The 14084-nt window shown below is 35.2% G+C and overlaps 1 long non-coding RNA gene and 1 pseudogene across 1 annotated transcript; both read right to left on the bottom strand.

The window, feature by feature from the left end:
- Nucleotides 1-2704: 2704 nt before the first annotated feature.
- Nucleotides 2705-3172, bottom strand: LOC143629182 (uncharacterized). Its single transcript, XR_013152896.1, has 2 exons — nt 3023-3172; nt 2705-2910 (listed from the first exon to the last, which is right to left on the bottom strand). It is a non-coding gene; the product is annotated as an uncharacterized LOC143629182 (long non-coding RNA).
- A 1984-nt stretch (nt 3173-5156) lies between these two features.
- Nucleotides 5157-5758, bottom strand: LOC143629183 (RING-H2 finger protein ATL66 pseudogene; annotated as a pseudogene).
- Between the last annotated feature and the right edge of the window lie 8326 nt (nt 5759-14084).

Genomic DNA, 14084 nt, shown 5'->3' on the forward strand with positions numbered 1-14084 from the left:
TAGCATATGACAAGTTGAGTTCCAACGGTTTGGAACGTCCCAATTCGGCCCCAAATACTTTCTTTTAACCGACTTGCAATAGTTCTTATATTCAAGATGTCATCTTTTACCACTTTTGAAGACATCTTGTAACATAAGTCTAAAGAATTTTAAATCGTCACAAATGTTTTCATTGTCGAGACCTTTTTGAACAACCAAGTTGATGATATGTGCAACACATCGAACATGAAAAAAATCTCCGAAACAAGGTGGTGAATATTTAATGATAAATTTTTCGGCCGCCTTAGTATTGTTTGAAGCGTTGTCAAACGAAATCGAAAATATTTTATTTCTCAAGTTGTAAGTTGTTATAACTTCATAAAGTAATTCAAACAATTTTTCGGCGGTATGTGGGAACGGGAAGTTTTCAAAAGCGATGGTGCGTTTCATCAATTGTCATGTCACCGGATCAACCCAATGAGCGGTGACACATATGTATGATTCGGGCAACCCGTGTGGTGCCGACCAAACATCGGTAGCACACTCCCACAACTTGATACAATGACGTCTTAAGGTAGTACGACTTACATGTATGTATCGCGGTTGTAGAGTTTCTCGAATCAACGACGTCAAATCCGGGTCATCAAAGTGATTAAACGGCAAACCTCGTTGAATAACGAACTTTACCATTCTATCTTGAACTTGAGTCGTGTTGTAACGAAATAGTGTACCATCTTTACCCAAGTCAATTTGATCGGTCGCGCCAATCCCTTTCAACGCCTTGCAATATGGCTTCTCGATGTGCTTTCTCAAAGTCGAGTTGGAATCGTGCTTTAATTGTGTTCCACATAGTTTGCAACGAGCCTTTTGATAACCTTCGACATTCACAACCAAATCCCAATTCTTCCATATGTCTTGGTTGCGGTTATGGGTGACGACCGCAAGAACATTTGGGTTCTCCATAGGAGGAACGGGTTCAATAAAAACACTCTTCTTAGCCTTCTTGTTAGTTTTTTTTATGGGTGCCATAATAATATTTAGTTGGATGGTCGGGTTTGCTAGAGGAGAAGTATTTTAGTTTGTTTTTGAGTTTGGTGGTGAAACAAGTAATGGAAAACAACTTATATATAGGTTTTGGGCTACAAGAACCGGTTCCAACGACTATATTACCGTTGGAACCGGTTACAACGGCTCTTTTGTGTCTCAAAAACCGGCATTACCGTTGGAACCGGTTACAACGGCTATTTTGTGTTTCAAAAACCGGTTCCAACGGCTATATTACCGTTGGAACCGGTTACAACGGCTATTTTGTGTTTCAAAAACCGGTTCCAACGGCTATATTACCGTTGGAACCGGTTCCAACGGCTAGTTTGACCTGTGTTTGACCTTGTTAAAAAAACCCCCCGGAACCGGTTTTTTCAGGTAGAAACCGGACCGGGTACAATTAGGAACCGAGTAGGAACTGCTTGGGAAATACAAATAGGGGAACCGGGTATGATATTCGGGTACAAAAATACCCAAACCAGGTATTTGGTCCATCGGGTAGGAACTGAAACCGGTTCCGAGTCGGTTCCACTGGTTCGGTTCCGGAACCGGTTTTTTTGTGCACGTATAGGTTGAGATGAGCTTAGTACCAAAACGAAATACATACCAACAATCACTATTAATGAGTGCTTATACCGATACCAAATAGCTTTGTATAGAACAGCTACTGAAAGCAAAATTTTGATAAAATACACTGTACCAAATCAAACATACGATACCAATCCAAAAAACCTTAAAACATCAACGGTAGCAATTTCGATACCAGTACCTGGTTCCATTTGATCATCACTATATTGGATCTAATTCAGTAAGAAATTTAAACAGTACAATATTAAAAAAATCACTGATTAAATTTCTGACCAACAGCGCACACAAGATCCATCACGTTAATCTAAACTTAAAAATTGATCAAAGATGCAAACAAAATAAAACAAATTGAAAGATTTTTCAAGAAAACAATCGGTTTTGGGATTCTGGGGATGGGCAGATGATGCCGGTTCCAAACAAAAAATTCTCAATACCAATTAATTACCAACTTTCTAAGGATGAGTATCACTTCTTTCAGTACATGTATTTTATTATTTTTTTTCCCCTTCAAGTATCGTGCTTGTAGGGGTATGGTACTAAATCCGTGGAAACGTCGTCATGGATCAGGTCAGATTCATTTCATGATTCTACAGTATTGTATAAGTACAAAACCAGTACCATATTGAGAACTTTCAGTACCAGAATATCCTTCCCATTCATGATGCATTTGGTACTTTCTAATCCCTAAGGGTAGAGATGACGAGAAATACCAAAATTCACCATAAATGAGTCGTTATACTGGTACCAAAAGAACTCAGTATAATACTGCTATAAAAAGCAAAAGATAAATAAAATACTGGTACCATACCATAGCACATACCGCCATTCAAATCAAAAATATTGATACTAAATTAATATCAACAACGCCAGTTTTGTTACCGGTATCGGGTCCATTTGCTCGTCCCTATATTCTGTTCTATCAGTATTATATTCAAACTATAATATACTATATACTATACCAGCACACTAAAAAAAAACATTCTTGTTCAAGCTCAACTCAAGAATATAACCTACTCTATGCACAAATCAAATAACCAGATTAACAAATGTAAACAACCAACACATAATAACAAATAAACAAAATAAATAAGGCAAAACCAACCAATTTAATAAAAACTCATATCACCAAAATCTGGTATCCAACAAGCAATTCAACTAAACAGTACGACAAATCCAAACAGAAGGCACAACACGAAAACTAAAACAATATTATTAAAAACAAAGAGATTAATATTACTTAGATCTCTGTCTCATCTTTCGACGCTTCCTCTTCAATCTCCTCATTCTCTTCTTCTTCCACTAAAACATCACAAATTCAACCAATTTCATTAAAATAAAAACTTATTTACATTGATCTAATATGAAAGATAATATAATAATAATAATAACAACCCAGATTGTGAAAACATACCTTGGCTCTCATGGTGATCGGAAAACCAAAGATGGGTCTTCTCTGGTTGGATTAAGGTTATGAAACACTAGCCGCCGGTGTGCAAATGTGAAAGTTGTGTGTGTGAGAGATATTTAGGGAACCCTAAATATTATTGGATTGATGGGTTTGTCTGGGCTTATAGTTTGTTGGGTCACTTAAGCCCAAAAGGTAGATTTTTATGTTGGGCTTTCTTATCCAACTTTTTTTTTCCGGTTAACGAATCAACCAAATGACTAAATTTATCAAATCAGAATATAGTCTATTTTTGATCCGAGAAAAACCTCATATAAGATCAACGACATTGAACACTCGCCCGAAGGGACGACAATACGATAAGATAAAATTCGTTCAGTTCAAAGTTCCAACTAGTGAACGCCTCGTATTTGTCTAGTATCTCATCATCACCTGGTGCTGCCGAAACTAAATGATGAAGTCGGGAATCGAACCTTGGTCACATGAAACGAAACACCAAGTCTCTCCCTTACCATAACTACATATATTAAATAAAAATTTAAATATAAACTATTTATGTAACCATAAAACGATATCTAAATTTAAGTGTTGAAAATATATAATTATCAGCTTTCATATGAAAAAATACTTGGATAATCTCTAATTGAAATTTGTTAATCATCTTCTTCTTTTAGAGCTTAATATAAAAGCATTCAATGTTCTCTCTCAAAACAAATACTTCTTTTAACGTCTAACTTTCCAGAACTTATCAATCAGACAAAAAATAAAGCGTTGCAAAGTAAGCCACGCGTTCCATTAAAATTTTCACAAAAAACCGGCAGTCTGCAAGTGTAATAATTGAAAACGTTGGTGGAGGGTAACATAATTGAAACTGAATTGAAGAAGTAAACTATTGGAAGTTGAAGTGACACATGATGTATCATGTTTTTCAAATTTGCTATATTAACTACTGAAAATGGAATAAAATTCGCACCTATTTTCCACAATTGAATGGGAAACTTTCACGTAAAGAACCTTAAGAATGGGACACCCACAATGGGTGGTCTAGTTTGCATTTTGAACGATACGTGTACACGTAATAATCGGCCATCTATGCACACATGATATATGTTCGGTCATTTGAATGTTCGGTCATTTAGTAAATTATATAAAACTTCGATTTGATAAGTAACTGGAATTTTCACCCATAGATCTATTTCGGTATATATTATTACCAAAATGGCTTTTGTCTAATGAAATTAAAATGTTAGATAAAACTTATAAATTGTGAGTTAAAATCTCGTGGATGACAAATAAAAAAAATATATCGTGCAAAATAATTTAGTAATCATGTTTATGCTTTTAAATTGATGTGTTTGCGAGAGCTGATTTATGCTTCCATTGTTGTTATTTTTAGGGGTGAGCAATAACTGAATCGTTAACCAAAATCGAACCGAAAACCATCGACACGAACCGAATTAACCGAAAGTAACCGAACCACACCGAACTTTTCATATTTTCAAATTTTTTTCCTTTTATTTCATGTATTATATGTATTAATAGTTTAATACTATCATTTTCATGTATTTATATCTTCATTTCATGTACTAATATCTCAATTTTATATATTTATACATTTATTTCATTTAGTTATACCTTTATGTATTTAAACATTAATTTCATACATTTTTAAGCAAAATTTTAGCTCTAGTTTAATATTGGTTATTAACTAAAAATAACTGAACCGAAACGTGTACACCTCTAGTTTTTTTACAATTAGTGATAACTCCTTCCAACCGGTTTTCATTTTGATCTATGTTTCATATATTTAGTTTTATAGTTTATGAAAAACACTAACGCAATCCGATTTAGCCGATCACAGGAGGTAAGAAAAACACTATAGCAATAAGCAAGTATAGACTCATATCATTGTACCCTTTTACATGGTCACTTTTTCTTTCTCCAATTTAGATAGGCCTTTGTTATTTTTATTGTTTATTTTTTTGAGTTGCTTTGGCCTATTGAGTAGAATAATAACTTTAACAAAACCATGTCTTTCTTCAAAACCAATAAAGTTACTTTAATTTATCCTTCATCTATTAAAATTTAATATATTGCATTACATTACATACATTGGATACTAACAAAATAACCAAAAAAAATAAAAAAGTGAAAAAGAATTCACCGAGTCAAACAGGTGAGTCAAACAGGATTTCTGCTCTACAAATCGGACAACTTGAGTGAGTCGTGAGCCACTTATCTATACACTCACAATGATAACCATGACAACAAATTGGCAACACTTTCACTTTCTCCCCTTCATCTATCAGTCCAAGACATATACAGCACTCCGACTCTCCACCCGTTGATACCCGAGGGTGGAGAGTGATCGGGAGGCTGTTGATCACGGCCGCATCCAAACCATGCGGCCGTGAACACAGTTGCACGTGTTGGGACAACGTAGTCGTGTCGGATACGGCCGAAGAGGAAGATCGGCATATCCAACGAGCGTAGAGGAACAAAAGTGTTATTAACAAGATAACCGAAAATAGTACGATGATAAAGAAGAGTGTACGCCCATGTATTTGGAAGTTCTTGTCGTCGAGTTCGTCGGATCGCCATTGGAATGTTTGAGAGTCTTGTGTAGTCATTTTGACGCAGATAAATATGGGACCAGCTCACTTGACAAATATATTTGTAACTTATTTGGAGTCACTGGTTTAACCCAGACAAAAGGTAATATTATATAGGACTTCTGAAGAGTATTAGAAGTATTGTAACTTTGACGGAGTACTGTTTATGTGACGAGTAGATGATATGGATTGGGGAGAAGGAGAGTGGTATAAATAGTGATAATGAAGGAGTTGTATAAATAATAATGGGAAAAGAACAAAGAAGAAAGTGAAATGACAAGTTGACTAAATTAAAGGGAGTGTAGGTGTAAATAAATAACGAGAATAGCGTGAGTGTCACAATTTGAGAAAGCCAACACGTGATCTTGAAAGGAACTCACATAGTCAGTCACATATGTCTTTACTCTCACCATCATCTACAATATGAATATCTAGTTAACGTAACCTGTATCACACTTAAACAGTTAAACTATAAAATATAATTTTATTAAGTTTATAAAACTTAGTGTCACGTCATTGTAATGTAGTCTTGGGTTTTCATTAACATTTCACTCATTCAGAAACATGTGATAATTTATCAAAACAAATATTTATAAACAATAATGTGTGTCCAAACATGTGACTGGCTAGATTAAAGATGTGTCTCCAGCCAGCCCCTCAACCCGTTAACATGTTGGCATTTATGGGGTTGCTTCTTCTTTGAACCCCCCCCCCCCTCCTCTTTAACAATTATGAAATGGTTAGCCGAAGTTTTGTGAGTGAGGTGGCGGGGGCGCCAACCCATGACACTTGATCTAAATGTTAATGTCATTTATATGAGTGTCTATTTTGAGTTTATTCTATATTGAACATTAATTGGTTTGAATTAATTTTCAAATTATATAAATATGACACATTCTTCATGTGTTGTTTTACAAATGTTATTGAACTTGAAACTTTTATGATATGTCTTTACTCTCTCCATCATCGAAACGCTTTCTCAAGACAATATATATACCCAATTAACATATAATCTATTGCAATTAAGCTTACTTTATATCACTTTCTTCTTATTCGCTTTCTTCTTATTGTTGGTTTTGTATTCAACGTTAGGCATATATACAACATGTTCTACATATGTTGTTTAACGGACAATATTAAACTTTAAGCTATTTATTATGGTTTCTTAACTTTTGCTTTTAGGCTTCTATTAATGTATAATGAAACGTGATCTAATTGAGAATAATAATAATAATATGGTATGTAAGTTGTATCTACTTTTGTATTTTGTATGTTAAAGTATCATCAAGTTAGGCGAATCTGAAGTGATTCGGTTAAAAGCAATTATGCCAAGATATTTTTGGTTTATAAAACATGTTTAAGCACTCATCCTTTTAGGACAAATATGCTTCCAAATATCATTTGAATTGGGTGACCGTTGAAAAAATATAATTTTATTAGTTATGAGCATTATAAAAAACATTTTTAGTATTAGTTATACTAACTAAATAGGGTGTATCAATTGAATTTCTATTACAATGACATGGGGAAATGGTTAAGAGTTGGGATCTTTGATTTCTCGAGTTCAAATTGTTTCCTTTTTGATAGTTTTTCTGTGTGAGTCAGGTACAGAGCGTCAACACCAGTTTAAATGGTTGATATTTCGTCTCTGAAAGACTCACCGAAGTATTGAGTTTGCTTCAAACGCTATTAAAAAAAATTAAATATAGTGCAATAAATAAATAAAAAAACTAAAAAACTTTCAACCAATGAATAATAAGAGGGAGTAAAATGGAACAGAATAAATAAACAAATACACACGAGATAACTATTAGTGATATGATACGTGTCTAATATTTGAAGGAGTTTGGTGATGCACCCCCATTTGGCATACGGTCATTCAGTAGCTCGCCAAGATTGATGAGTCCTAGTAGTTAACTAAATCATTAGATTGTAAATGAACTAATTAAGAACTATGATATGTTATTTTATGTTAATAATACGTGACGCGCCACCCCGACTTGTTAATGACTAGAATAAAAGTGTCACTAAACGGGTTTAACTGTTTTATGAAACACATAATACATATAACTTTTCCGACTAACAAGGTTAATATGTCTATACAACATGTTTATGATTAGTTAAATAAAATGATCTACCTTTATTTCAGTGCGTTAAGTCATTATTAGTCTCTCATTATTTTGTATTTGTGTATTATTTCTGTGTATGTGTTTTTTTATTGTTAGTCTTTTAGAACGACGGATATATTATATTTAGGCTACAATAATCTCTGTATTTGAAGAGTCCTAATGCCCTCACTCTGGCCAGACTATGTTGTTTTAATCGGACCCACACTAGATTCAAAGTTTAGCTTGGGTGTTCCAACGGGAAACCATACCGCCAACTGTAACATGAAAGTCGTTGTGCCACCACAAGAGCAAAACTCTCTGGCTTAACACACGGTGGATTGAAAACCCAGACTGGTTCAAAGTTCGAACAGACAACATTTGCACACAAAAATGACACAATTGAGATTTGAACTTGGATCTCCACTAGATGAGGTGGCCTAACAGCCAAACAATAAAATAAACACCTAACCATATAACATGTCATCGATGAACAATAAATCATAAACATGTTATATCAAATTATGGTTGATATGATAAATATATATAATAAAGTTTTATGTGTTTGATACACATGTTACCTCAAAAGTGAAAGATAAAAAATAGGTATTAATTATTTGCCTTAAAAGTAGACAAATAGAGAAATAATGTAGTAAATAACTTAAACCGTAAAACATTAAGTCTCTCTTTTATCACATCTCATCTCATCTCATCTCATCATTTCATTGGTTACGTACTTACGTTGAGTTAATTAACTTCGAATGCTAGAAATCAATAAATAAAATCAATGTAGACATAATCACATGTCAATATATATAGAGGCACATAAAAACCACAATAAATGTAATTGTTGTAAAACAAGCCTAATAGCCAAATAATACGACAAAGAGATATAGGGAGAAAGATGAAGATTTTATTCATTCGGTATATAATACATGAGATACAACGGGATATTTATAGGATATGAAAACTTGGAGAAAAGAAGCTAATCTATATTAGGAGTTGATAACCATAATATCAATATATTTATAACACTCCCCCTTGGTTATCAACTTAATACGCTTGGAAATGTTGCCTCATTAAAAACCTTGCTAGGAAAACCCAGTGGGACAAAACCATAGCTAAAGGAAAAAGAGTGCAACGCGTATTCTCTCCCCCTGATTTATATATCCGTTAAAATGGTAAATATCAATTTTCTGTGAAAGTTACCCAAAACTTTTGTAATCAATCATTTGCGTCTTCGTCCTTTGACATTTGAATCCTTAAGTTGAATAATGTTGTATGATCTTCACGAAAACTTCTATTTCTTCATCTGGTAAACACTATGATCCTGTTGTGTTTCTCTACATCAACAAGACTAACAAAACTTGTTTTGATGGGTTATTAAAATATAAACACATATCCTTTATACTTGAAATATATGTTTTAACCCATTTTGGTGTCTCCTAGCATGACACATGCCTATAGATGTAAATAAAGAAAATAATATTCATATATAACTAACAGTACGATATAATGTACATATACATTTAATTATGGTATTTTCGAACCAATAGTATTTTATATTCAGATAGGAAATGATATAGAGTCATTGTTAGGCATCCTTTAACGTGCTAAAAGGATTAATTTTATCCATTGTAAAATGTCTCAACATTTTCTAGATGCACTTTGATTGTAAGGCCCCGAACCCGGTAGCCCTACTTTAGCGTCGGATTTACTCATAAACACAGTTCTTACAAATCAGAGTTCATTAAAACTTTTGCGGAATATAAAAACTTTCATGAAACGTTACAGCAATCCAAAACTTGCCTTAATTAAACATTCTTGTCTTTCAAAATAAACGTCAATTACATTAAAACATCTTGAGTCTTCAGATGCCAGTCTCCTATTCGCCCACCATGTGCCCGCTCAAGCTAGCTGTCTCATTCTACTCACCTGCGTGCATACTAAAAGTCAGCTACGCTGAGTGAGTTCTAGTTAATCATACACTATACAATACACATAAACTTATATTCTTTCATTCATACTTTCATACTTTCATACTTTCTTTTGTATTAACTTACTTTCATATCTTACGTTATAAAGAGCATTACGCCCTACATTCCTCGAGTATTATTAGGGCTCGGTACCCTCCTTCCTCGAGTATTATTAGGGCTCGGTACCCTCCTTCCTCGAGTATTATTAGGGCTCGATACCCTCCTTCCTCGAGTATTATTAGGGCTCGGTACCCTCTTTCCTCGAGTATTATTAGGGCTCGGTACCCTCTTTCCTCGAATATTAGTAGGGTTCGGTTCCCTAGTTCTCGAATATTAGTAGGGTTCGATTCCCTCTTCGTTACCATACAACCATACATCATACCTCGAGTATTATTAGGGCTCGGTACCCTCCTTCCTCGAGTATTATTAGGGCTCGGTACCCTCTTTCCTCGAGTATTATTAGGGCTCGGTACCCTCTTTCCTCGAATATTAGTAGGTTCGGTTCCCTAGTTCTCGAATATTAGTAGGGTTCGATTCCCTCTTCGTTACCATACAACCATACATCATACCTCGAGTATTATTAGGGCTCGGTACCCTCCTTCCTCGAGTATTATTAGGGCTCGATACCCTCTTTCCTCGAATATTAGTAGGGTTCGGTTCCCTAGTTCTCGAATATTAGTAGGGTTCGATTCCCTCTTCGTTACCATACAACCATACATCATACCTCGAGTATTATTAGGGCTCGGTACCCTCCTTCATCGAGTATTATTAGGGCCCGGTACCCTCTTTCCTCGAGTATTATTAGGGCTCGGTACCCTCTTTCCTCGAATATTAGTAGGGTTCGGTTCCCTAGTTCTCGAATATTAGTAGGGTTCGATTCCCTCTTCGTTACCATACAACCATACATCATACCTCGAGTATTATTAGGGCTCGGTACCCTCCTTCCTCGAGTATTATTAGGGCTCGGTACCCTCCTTTCTCGAGTATTATTAGGGCTCGGTACCCTCTTTCCTCGAATATTAGTAGGGTTCGGTTCCCTAGTTCTCGAATATTAGTAGGGTTCGATTCCCTCTTCGTTACCTTACAACCATACATCATACCTCGAGTATTATTAGGGCTCGGTACCCTTTTCGTAACCATACAACCATCATTTCCTTCTTTTATTAACTTTATCACGTTCATACACATAAGCATACATATCATACTTACCTTATACATAGTGTTACAACCTGACAGTACATGCAATATCCGAAGATCGTTCACGTACCATCAAGCAATCATTCATACATATCACATCATTCACATAAGGCATACACTTATCTCTTAGGATAAGCGTATTAACAAACATATCGAGTATGCACACAGCCCCGAAAACATAACACATAAATGGGGCTAGAACTCACCTGAACTCTGCTTCTTCCTCCGGTAGTTGTAAATCCCTTCTTTAACTGAGCTCGGCTGACTGTATAAGTTACACGTATCAATACTCGCCTGATTTAATCCGGTGGCCTAGTATTAGCTTACTTTTACTTATCGTTTTTAATTTATTTTCTAATCGAACTTGACTTTAGGCGAAGTTAAACCTTAGGCGAACTTAGCTTTAGGCGAAGTTAAACCTTAGGCGAACTTAGCTTTAGGCGAAGTTAAACCTTAGGCGAACTTAGCTTTGCAGCCGAAGTTGTCATCAGGCGAACTTAGCTTTGCAGGCGAAGTTCATCAGGCGAACTTAGCTTTGCAGGCGAAGTTGTCATCAGGCGAACTTAGCTTTGCAGGCGAAGTTCATCAAGCGAACTTAGCTTTGCAGGCGAAGTTGTCATCAGACGAACTTAGCTTTGCAGGCGAAGTTCATCAGGCGAACTTAGCTTTGCAGGCGAAGTTGTCATCAGGCGAACTTAGCTTTGCAGGCGAAGTTCATCAGGCGAACTTAGCTTGCAGGCGAAGTTGTCATCAGGCGAACTTAGCTTTGCAGCGAAGTTGTCATCAGGCGAACTTAGCTTTGCAGGCGAAGTTCATCAGGCGAACTTAGCTTGCAGGCGAAGTTGTCCAGCTGCAGGTACTGTTCGTCCTTAAATCCCTTAATCATCTTCGTTTCTTAACCAAATAACTCGATTTAGGTATCAACGGAATCGTCTGACCAGCGCCTACAAACCCCAACCATCAAATCGACCTAACATCGATGTTTAAAGGGTGCGATTTAGGCATATAGGTTACGGGTTCTTTTATCAATCGATTAACCCATCAAATCATATCCATTTTCAGTAAGTTTAGCTTTGTTGGATTCGTTTTTACCATACAAACACAGATCTATCATTTCTATACTAATCCAAACCTAAACGAACAAGTTCTCGATATAAACGTACCGTAAATGAGTCGAACTACGAACACGAGCTGGTCTTGTTGCTTTGGTTCATCACGACGATCTAGCACCAACGAGCTCGGGTCCTCGCCTTTGGATCTTGGTTCGGGTTGTGTGTGTTTTGGAGCATGTAGAGATTAGGATGGATAAATGGATGGAATGGAAATGATTGGGGTTTAAGGGGGTATTTATACTCCCTTAAGCCCATGGACCGAAGGCCCATATTTCCTTTTGGTCCATATCTAATCCCATCTAATTATCCTACTAAGTCTTCATATTTTGCTATTATTATTATCGTTCCACTAACTCGTTTATTTCACCCGACAAAATAATATAATAAATATTACTTTAGAAATTTCGGGATGTTACATTGATGGATTTATAAACATGTAATTGCGCATATACTCCAACTATAAGTCGAGCAATAATCACACCATGTCAAGGTTCAAAAAGAATTTTATCTTTAAACGCTCATAAGTTTCTCTAGGTGATATGTACATCATCACTTTAAACTGTGATTATAATGAACTTTTAAGAGTGAAATTTTGATAAAAGTATGGCTAATTATATCCAACTTATCTCCCTCTTTATCAAAATATCTTTTGATTTGTGCCAAGTTCAATCCGAATAATTTAGTCCATAGGTAATAAGCATAAATCCATGCATCTACCAATCTTTCATGGACTTCTTTTCAACTTGACAAATTTTGCATGCGCATTCACTTTTCCATGACTTTTGTTGTATAAACTTACTCATTAACACATCATTTTGTATCACATATCAAAAATCCATATTGTATAATTTATATGTTTATTGAGATATTGTACTCATCATGTACATTCTCTTCTATGTGTATGCTTATTGATGCACAATAATTCCATCATTAAGATGAGTCAATTAACCTTTCAAGTATTCAACTAGCTTAGGAAACTCTTTAGGAGTTCCATTAATGATCAACATATTCAATAATCGTAACGCATTCAAATATGAATCTATATACAACATGAGTCATAGTGTTCTCGAGAATTTAATTTACATGATTTGATAATTCAAATCCTTCGAAGACTTTGTTGTAAACTTTCAGTTACTGAATCACAATACTTATTAGACGCATATCAATTCTCTCTTTTTATTACCAGACTATTTAGATATCGGAAAGTCAATACTTCCACCATTGGAGAATGTGTCTTCTCATAATTAATCATGGGTCTTTGCAAAATCCTTGTGCTACCAATATTGCCTTATATCACTCGTGCTACAAATTTTGCCTTATATCACTTGTGCTACAAATTTTGCCTTATATCACTTTATTAAGTTTTCATAACTCACATAAAAGACCCGTTTATATCTAACATATTTTACAACTTCAGTTGTATGGATTGCTGGTCCGACAAACTTTCCGTAAATTAGAGAATTCAACTCTGCCTGTTTGCGTCTTTCCACTTTGGCCAATCATTTTTATAGGCAGATTTAGAATCTTAATCCTCATCATCATCATCTCAAGCGCTAATTATATATATAAAAATATATAGCGACGCCGACTTTATTTCGATTCCATATATTTCTAGACATGATAAAATATAATGAGATATCTTTATTTTCAGGTACCTGAGGTTCTTCCGGAACCATCATGTCTAATATATTTCAAGAGACCTTTTACTGCACCTCGACTTGACCATCTTCATTACTTGCTCCAATTTTCGAGGAAATTTTACCTTTGGAACCGATCAGTCTACCACGCTACACGCGTGCATTAGAGTATTATCAATATGCGTTTGTCCTTCTGGGACATTTATTAATTGGAGCGTTAGAAGTTCGTATAGGTGTCTTAGCTAGACACTCTTTTTTGGTCAGTGAATCGTCCGGTAATTTATTTGTTAATCTTTACACATGAATTATTCTTTGAACTTTTAGTTCATAATTTAGTTTGAGGATCAATGATAATTCATTCCAACTAAATTTGTTTTCCAACTGTTTTAAATCTCCCCTAATGTTGGGAATGTTGATTCACTAAAGTGA

The sequence above is a fragment of the Bidens hawaiensis genome, unplaced genomic scaffold, assembly GCF_021521415.1.
Source record: "Bidens hawaiensis isolate Kalapana, Puna unplaced genomic scaffold, B.hawaiensis_p1.1 tig00005179_1, whole genome shotgun sequence".
Classification (NCBI taxonomy): domain Eukaryota; kingdom Viridiplantae; phylum Streptophyta; class Magnoliopsida; order Asterales; family Asteraceae; genus Bidens; species Bidens hawaiensis.